Source organism: Salvelinus sp. IW2-2015, linkage group LG2, assembly GCF_002910315.2.
Source record: "Salvelinus sp. IW2-2015 linkage group LG2, ASM291031v2, whole genome shotgun sequence".
Classification (NCBI taxonomy): domain Eukaryota; kingdom Metazoa; phylum Chordata; class Actinopteri; order Salmoniformes; family Salmonidae; genus Salvelinus; species Salvelinus sp. IW2-2015.
The window spans coordinates 43,425,922-43,434,901 of NC_036839.1; the positions used below are offsets into that span (position 1 = coordinate 43,425,922).

The 8,980-nt window shown below is 45.8% G+C and overlaps 1 pseudogene; it reads left to right on the forward strand.

Moving 5' to 3' along the window:
- The window catches only part of LOC111980312 (NGFI-A-binding protein 1-like), a 56,581-nt pseudogene that overhangs the window by 39,562 nt on the left and 8,039 nt on the right, over nt 1-8,980 (forward strand).

Sequence of the window (8,980 nt, forward strand, 5' to 3'; positions counted from 1 at the left end):
GTGTGTGTGTGTGTCTATGTGGTCTGTTCATGCGGGTGTGTTAGCTGCAGCTGGAGCGTCTGCTGGCCAGACAGATGGAGATCCATCACGAAGCCCAGGCCCAGGACAGACTGCAGGCCCAGGACAGACTGCAGGCCCAGGACAGACTGCAGGCCCAGGACAGACTGCAGGCCCAGGACAGACTGCAGGCCCAGCACAGACTGCAGGCCCTGGAATGGAAGGTCCCTCTGGGGGCCTTCAGGTTGAGACACAACACTAACCCAGAGCACCGTCACCATGTCAACGGAGTTTCCACTGACAGCACCAGTCTACCACCAGGTCAGTCATTCCACATTCATGTTAGAAAGTGTATATTGGACCGGCAGAACGAAAACGTGAGGTTGAATTAATTAGGTGTTGAGGTTAAAAGTTTAGGAACCGGGGTTCGGTTAGGGTTGGAGTAAGGAGAAAGCATAAAAAGTTAACATTGGGTCAGTGGTACCACTGTCCGCCACCATTCTATTTCTGCTGGTTAAATATACACTGCCTTTATGTTTCATTTCCTAGTCACACTTTCATTTCTTTCAGTCATTTGTTTTTGGGGGGTTTTGGGGAGTTTCAGGATGGGTCCAGGTGTGTGTGTGTGTGTGTGTGTGTGTGTGTGTATTTTTGAGTATCTGGTATTTTATTAGGATCCCCATTAGCTGTTGTGAAGCAGCAGCTACTCTTCCTGGGGTCCACACAAAGCCTGAAACTTGACATAACACAGAACATGAATGAATGAGAACAGCTCAAGGGCAGAACTACATACAGTTCAAAAAGGCACATGTAGCCTACATATCAATATATACACACAAACTATCTAGGTCCTCAGAAAACAGACTTATATATAAAGGTTATACATGCTCTGAGTTGTTTTTAAGTTTGCTGTGAGGACCATTAGGCAGCTATTAATTTGCCCTGAAGCCCTCTTAAATGGATAATTCACCCAAATTACAAAATTACACATTGATTTCTTGACCCTGTAAGCAGTCTGTGGACAAGGTATGACTGCAATCCATGCTTTGGTTTAGTTTCCCTGGCACTGTTTCCACATACTAACGTTTTAACATTTGTAGCACAAATCCCATTCAAGTCATGGGACTGATATTAGCATTTTTCGCGCATAAGACATCAGAATGCTTCAGTTTGGCTGGCGCCTAGTCGAACTCAGCTAGTACGAAGTGAACAAGTGTGCTCGCATACTCCCTTAAAAGACCTTCGCTTGAAAAGAYCTTCGCTTGAAAAGACCTTCGCTTGAAAAGACCTTCGCTTGAAAAACGGAGTGGCAATAGTACGGTTTGTCCATTTTGAATTAAATCTAAGATATCTCAAGAAATCTGTCATGAAATTTGACGTTTTTCCAAGGAGATCTTATTCGTACAATTTTACATCTAACTAAGATGTTTAGTGCAGTATTTGTCAATTAAAACGTGCAGAAAACGAATCGTCTCTCATTGAATGACAACAAAAATTGTATAATCCCTACTGTTGATCAACCACCCACAAAGGGGCGTAGGCTTCGACTCTGAACATCGGCTTGGATCCAGAAAACATTTTGTGTTCCCGAACAGMCGAAAAAAMCCTCACCGATGTCCAAAACAAACAAACTGTCATAAAATATCATCATAATATATGCACAAACTCTTCGGGAACTGTTTCGACCGGGAAACATGCGTAATTTGAGACAACGAAGAGTGTGTGGTGAGCACTGAGGATGAAGGGTGACACGTCCTCTCTACTTTCACAAACTCAACCTCACACAGTCAACAGCATGACACCGCAATGTTAACACTTTCACCTGCTTCCTCTGTTTCCTCTCATGCTCACACGCGCGCAACCACACACACTTAAACACAATAAAACACACACACTTATACACAATAAAACACACACTCTTAAACACAATAAACCACACACACTTAAACACAATAAACCACACACACTTAAACACAATAAAACACACACACTTATACACAATAAAACACACACATGCACTCACATGTACACAGACTGAATTCTCTTCCTTTGTGCTCTACCCCTGGGTCTTCATTCACAGCAATGTGGCGTGACTAACACTTTTCATACACAGCACAACACACCGCTCTTTCATTTAACAGCCTCTATTGATGACAGAGAGAAAGCCACGAAGCATTGTTTTAAATAAGGGGTGTTGACTTTTTGTGAGGTGATTTGAGTGCTAGAATACTACAGTACTTTATTATCATTCTGTTATATCAGAAATGTGTCTTCTGTTGAGAACAGGGACTCCCTGCCTAATTAAATAAAATCAAAGTTTATTTGTCACGTACGCCGAATACAACAAGTGTAGACCTTACAGTGAAATGCTTACTTACTTTTTAAGTTAAAAAAAATAGGTATTAGGTGAACAATAGATAAGTAATGAAATAAAAACAACAGCGAAAAATAACAGTGGCGAGACTATATACAGTAGCGAGGCTATATACAGGCACCAGTTAGTCGGGCTATTTGAGGTAGTATGTACATGTAGGTATGGTTAAAGTGACTATGCATATATGATAAACAGAGAGTAGCAGTAGCGTAATCAAATCAAATTATATTTGTTACATGTGCCGAATACAACCTTGGTAGGCCTCGTTCACTGGGCAGCTTCTTGGCTGTGCTTCCTTTGTAGTCTGTCATAGTTTTGCAAGCCCTGCCAAAGCCCTGCCACTCCATTCATGGTCCAAGATGGCGTGGCAGTCGGACGTGTGTTTGTATTGTCCCTGTCGTGTGTAAATAGTAAATAGTAAATAGTCTTCGTATTTTTCCGTATACATTTCGTATATATTTTTAATTTCACTTTCCATCTAGGAACTGAATATCATTCCTACATTCGCCTCACCCAATGTGGTACGGACCTGCAATTTTTTTTTTTATACTTTAGAACCGTAACCCAATCAGAAGCTAGCCAGATAACTAGCTACTAGCTAGTAGTCAGTTAGCCACTGCTGCGGTCTTCACCCTCAACTCGGACACAGCCAGCTTCAATACCGGCCAATACCTGCCAGTCTGCAAGCCGATATCAACCCAGAGCAATATAGGACTGCTTTTTCTCTACCACAATCACCGGATTCCTGACGCAAGCTCTGGACAATTACACCGTATCATCACAGCTAGCTAGCTGCAACCGAGTGGCTACTACTGGCTACACCTCTGTCCCGAAGCAAGCACCAGTTAGCCCTTGAGCTAGCCTCGAGCTAGGCCCATCTGCCGGCTAAGCTGAAGAGGTCTACCAGCGAATTCTTGGGCTACAATACCAGCTACAAGCTAATTTAAGCCATTTTTTTTGGCCACTGCTAGTAGCTTTTACCTTCTGCACAGACACCAGCCCTGTTTATTAGCCTGGATATTACTCACCAATTTACCAGCATCGGACTGTCTCTCGACAACAACGCCGGATTCCTGCCGTAATCCCTGAGCCACTGCTTCTGATCCTCACAGCTAGCTTGCGGCTAGCGCAGCTAGCGCCCACTGCCACGAAGCTAGCACCAGTTAGCAAACACAATTCTAACATTCACAACCTCTCTTTCGCCATCCACCATCTGGCTTGGATTCTCTGTCGACGACGACACGTCTGAGCAGACCCCCTCCGTCTGAGCAGACCACCCCCCGGGCTACTAACTTTAAACGCCGCGTGCTAAGATTAGTGGAGGCCTCCGAGCTCCATCTACGGCTGCCCCCTGGACACTATGATCACTTGGCTACATAGCTGATGCATGCTTTGACTGTCCATTAATTCACGGTACTCCATTCTGTTTATTTTGTGTTTTATCTGTCGGCTCTGTGCTTTAACTCAGGATCTGTGTGTAGTTAATCCGACCCTCTCTGCCTAGTCGTCGCCATTTTTTACCTGTTTGTTGCTGTGTTTAGAACTAGCACCCTGTTATTGCTGCTGTTATCCTTATCCTGTTGTTTTAGCTAGCTCTCCCAATCAAAGACCTGCCAATCACTTTATGCCTTATTGTTTGTCTCTCTCAAATATCAATATGCCTTGCATACTGTTGTTCAGTGCTAGTTTTCATTATCATTGTTTGGTTTTGCAATGGACCCTGTAGTTCCACTCTCCGTACCTCTGATACCTCCTCCTTTGTCCCACCCCCACACATGCGGTGACCTCACCCATTGAGACCAGCATGTCCAGAGATACAACCTCTCCTTATCATCACCGCCACTGCCTGGGCTTGCCCCGCTGTACCCGCGCCCCTCCATACCCCTGTCTGCACATTATGCCAGAATCTATTCTACCACGCCCATAAATCTGCTCCTTTTTTTCTTTGTCCCCAACGCTCTAGGCGACCAGTTTTGATAGCCTTTAGCCGCACCCTCATCCTACTACTCCTCTGTTCCTCGGGTGATGTGGAGGTAAACCAGCCCTGCATGTCCCAGTCACCTCATTTGTTGACTTCTGCGTCGAAAAAGCCTTGGCCTCATGCATGTAACATCAGAAGCCTCCTCCTAAGTTTGCCTTACTCCGCTTTAGCACACTCTGCAATCCTGATGTCCTTGCCGTGTCCGAATCCTGGCTTAGGAAGGCCACCAAAAAAAATTCGAGATTTCCATACCCAACTATAACACTTTCCGTCAAGATAGAACTGCCAAAGGGGGAGGAGTTGCAATCTACTGCAGAGATAGCCTGCAAAGTCTGTTCATACTTTCCAGGTCTATGCCAAACAGTTCGAACTTCTAATTTTAAAAATTAATCTCTCCAGAAATAAGTCTTCACTGTTTGCCGCCTGCTACCGACCCCCCTCAGCTCCCAGCTGTGCCCTGGACACCATCTGTGAATTGATCGCTCCCCATCTAGCTTCAGAGTTTGTTCTGTTAGGTGACCTAAAACTGGGATATGCTTAACACCCCGGCAGTCCTACAATCCAAGCTTGATGCCCTCAATCTCACACAAATCAATCAAGGAACCCACCAGGTACAACCCTAAATCCGTAAACATGGGCACCCTAATAGACATTCCTGACCAACCTGCCCTCCAAATACACCTCTGCTGTCTTCAATCAAGATCTCAGCGATCACTGCCTCATTGCCTGTATCCGCCCACGGGTCCGCGGTCAAACGACCACCCCTCACACTGTCAAACGCTCCCTAAAAACACTTCTGCGAGCAGGCCTTTCTAATCGACCTGGCCCGGGTACCCTGGAAGGATATTGACCTCATCCCGTCAGTTGAGGATGCCTGGTCATTCTTTAAATGTTACTTCCTCACCATATTAGAACAGCATGCTCCGTTCAAAAATGCAGAAACCAAGAACAGATATAGCCCTTGGTTTCACTCCAGACCTGACTGCCCTCGACCAGCACAAAAACATCCTGTGGGCGAACTGCAATAGCATCGAAGAGCCCCCGCGATATGCAACTGTTCAGGGAAGTCAGGAACAATACACGCAGTCAGTCAGGAAAGCAAAGGCCAGCTTTTTCAAGCAGAAATTCGCATCCTGTAGCTCTAACTCCAAAAAGTTCTGGGATAACTGTAAAGTCCATGGAGAACAAGAGCACCTCCTCCCAGCTGCCCACTGCACTGAGGCTAGGTAACACGGTCACCACCGATAAATCCGTGATAATCGAAGACTTCAACAAGCATTTCTCCAATGGCTGGCCATGCCTTCCTCCTGGCGACTCCAACCTTGGCCAACAGCCCCCGCCCCCCCCGCTGCTACTCGCCCAAGCCTCCCCAGCTTCTCCTTTACCCAAATCCAGATAGCAGATGTTCTGAAAGAGCTGGAAAACCTGGACCCATACAAAATCAGCTGGGCTTGACAATCTGGACCCCCTATTTCTGAAACTGTCCGCCGCCATTGTCGCACCCCCTATTAACCAGCCTGTTCAACCTCTCCTTCGTATCATCTGAGATCCCCAAGGATTGGAAAGCTGCCGCGGTCATCCCCTCTTTCAAAGGGGGAGACACCCTGGACCCAAACTGTTACAGACCTATATCCATCCTGCCCTGCCTATCTAAGGTCTTCGAAAGCCAAGTCAACAAACAGATCACTGACCATCTCGAATCCCACCGTACCTTCTCCGCTGTGCAATCCGGTTTCCGAGCCGGTCACGGGTGCACCTCCAGCCACGCTCAAGGTACTAAACGACATCATAACCGCCATCGATAAAAGACATTACTGTGCAGCCGTCTTCATCGACCTGGCCAAGGCTTTCGACTCTGTCAATCACCATATTCTTATCGGCAGACTCAGTAGCCTCGTTTTTTTCTAATGACTGCCTTGCCTGGTTCACCAACTACTTTGCAGACAGAGTTCAGTGTGTCAAATCGGAGGGCATGTTGTCCGGTCCTCTGGCAGTCTCTATGGGGGTACCACAGGGTTCAATTCTCGGGCCGACTCTTTTCTCTGTATACATCAATGATGTTTGCTCTTGCTGCGGGCGATTCCCTGATCCACCTCTACGCAGACGACACCATTCTATATACTTCCGGCCCTTCCTTGGACACTGTGCTATCTAACCTCCAAACGAGCCTTCAATGCCATACAACACTCCTTCCGTGGCCTCCAACTGCTCTTAAACGCTAGTAAAACCAAATGCATGCTTTTCAACCGTTCGCTGCCTGCACCCGCACGCCCGACTAGCATCACCACCCTGGACGGTTCCGACCTAGAATATGTGGACATCTATAAGTACCTAGGTGTCTGGCTAGACTGCAAACTCTCCTTCCAGACTCATATCAAACATCTCCAATCCAAAATCAAATCAAGAATCGGCTTTCTATTTCCGCAACAAAGCCTCCTTCACTCACGCCGCCAAACTTACCCTAGTAAAACTGACTATCCTACCGATCTCGACTTCGGCGATGTCATCTACAAAATAGCTTCCAACACTCTACTCAGCAAACTGGATGCAGTTTATCACAGTGCCATTCGTTTTGTTACTAAAGCACCTTTTACGACCCACCACTGCGACCTGTATGCCCCTAGTCGGCTGGCCCTCGCTACATGTTCGTCGTCAGACCCACTGGCTCCAGGTCATCTACAAGGCTATGCTAGGTAAAGTGCCGCCTTATCTCAGTTCACTGGTCACGATGGCTACACCCACCCCAGCAAGCGCGCTCCAGCAGGTGTATCTCACTGATCATCCCTAAAGCTAAAACCTCATTTGGACGCCTTTCTTTCCAGTTCTCTGCTGCCTGCGACTGGAACGAAATTGCAAAAATCTCTAAAGTTGGATATTTTTATCTCCCCTCAACAACTTTAAAAAATCTGCTATCCGAGCAGCTAACCGATCGCTGCAGCTGTACATAGTTCATCTGTAAACTACCCACCCAATTTACCTACCTCACCCCCCATACTGCTTTTATTTATTTACTTTTCTGCTCTTTTTGCACACCAGTATCTCTTCTTGCACATGATCATCTGATGATTTATCACTCCAGTGTTAATCTGCCTAAATTGTAATTATTCGATTTATTGCCTCCTCTCATGCCTTTTGCAAACTTGATATTATAGATTCTCTTTTTTCTACCATGTTTTGACTTGTTTATTGTTTTACTCCATGTGTAATCTGTGTTGTCTGTTCACACTGCTATGCTTTATCTTGGCCAGGTCGCAGTTGCAAATGAGAACTTGTTTCTCAACTAGCCTACCTGGTTATAATAAGGTGAAATAAAAAAAATAAAAACATCCGACGAGCGTCAGAGCCGGTGTAGTATGATTCGATCTTTGTTCTGTATTGATGCTTCGCCTGTTTGATGGTTCGCGTCTTCTCCCGCTCCTTGAAAGCGGAAGCTCTACCCTTGAGCTCAGTGCGGATGTTGCCTATAATCCATGGCTTCTGGTTGGGTTATGTACGTACAGTCACTGTGGGGACGACGTCATCGATGCACTTATTGATGAAGTCAGTGACTGATGTGGTGTACTCCTCAATGCCATCGGAAGAATCCCGGAACATATTTCAGTCTGTGCTAGCAAAACAGTCCTGTAGCTTAGCATCTGCTTCATCTGACCACTTTTTTTATTGATCGAGTCACTGGTGCTTCCTGCTTTAATTTTATGCTTGTAAGAGGAATCAGGAGGATAAATTATGGTCAGATTTGCCAAATGGAGGGCGAGGGAGAGCTTTGTACATGTCTCTGTGTGTGGAGTAAAGGTGGTCTAGAGTTTTTTTCCCCCTCTGGTTGCACATTTAACATGCTGATAGAAATTAGGTAAAACAGATTTAAGTTTCCCTGCATTAAACGCCGGCCACTTCTGGATGAGCTTTTCCTGTTTGCTTATGGCGGTATACAGCTCATTGAGTGAGGTCTTAGTGGCAGCCTTGGTCTGTGGGTGGTATGTAGACAGCTACGAAAAATACAGATGAAAAATCTCTAGGTAGATAGTGTGGTCTACAGCTTATCATGAGATTTGACAGTTTTTAATGTCCCGTTGGTAGGATATACTGCATTTAGCTCGCCCAATTTATTTTCCGCCGATTGTGCGTTGGCCAGTAGTACGGATGGCAAGGGCAATTCGACACTCATCAGCGGATCCTCACAAGGCACTCGATCTCTTTCCGCTATATCTTCACCTCTCGTTCTCCTGCGAATGACGGGATGGGCTTGTTCGGGTCTCTGGAGTAAATCCCTTTTGTCCACTCATTAAAGATAATTCTTTGTCCAGTTCAAGGTGAGTAATCGCTGTTCTGATTTCCAGAAACTCTTTTCAATCATAAGAGCTGGTAGCAGAAACATTATGTACATTGGCTCGCATAAGGACAAAGCTAGGATACAGACAAGATAGACACTGCTGTTATTTAAAGGGATACTTTGGGATTTTGGCAATGAGGCCCTTTATCTACTTCCCAGTCAGATGAAGTTGTGGATACCATTTTATGTCTCTGTGTCCAGTATGAAGGAAGTTAAGGGCACTTTCGCGAGCCAATGCTAACTAGCATTAGCTCAATGACTGGAAGTCAATGGGTATTCGCTGTCTATGAGTATTCGC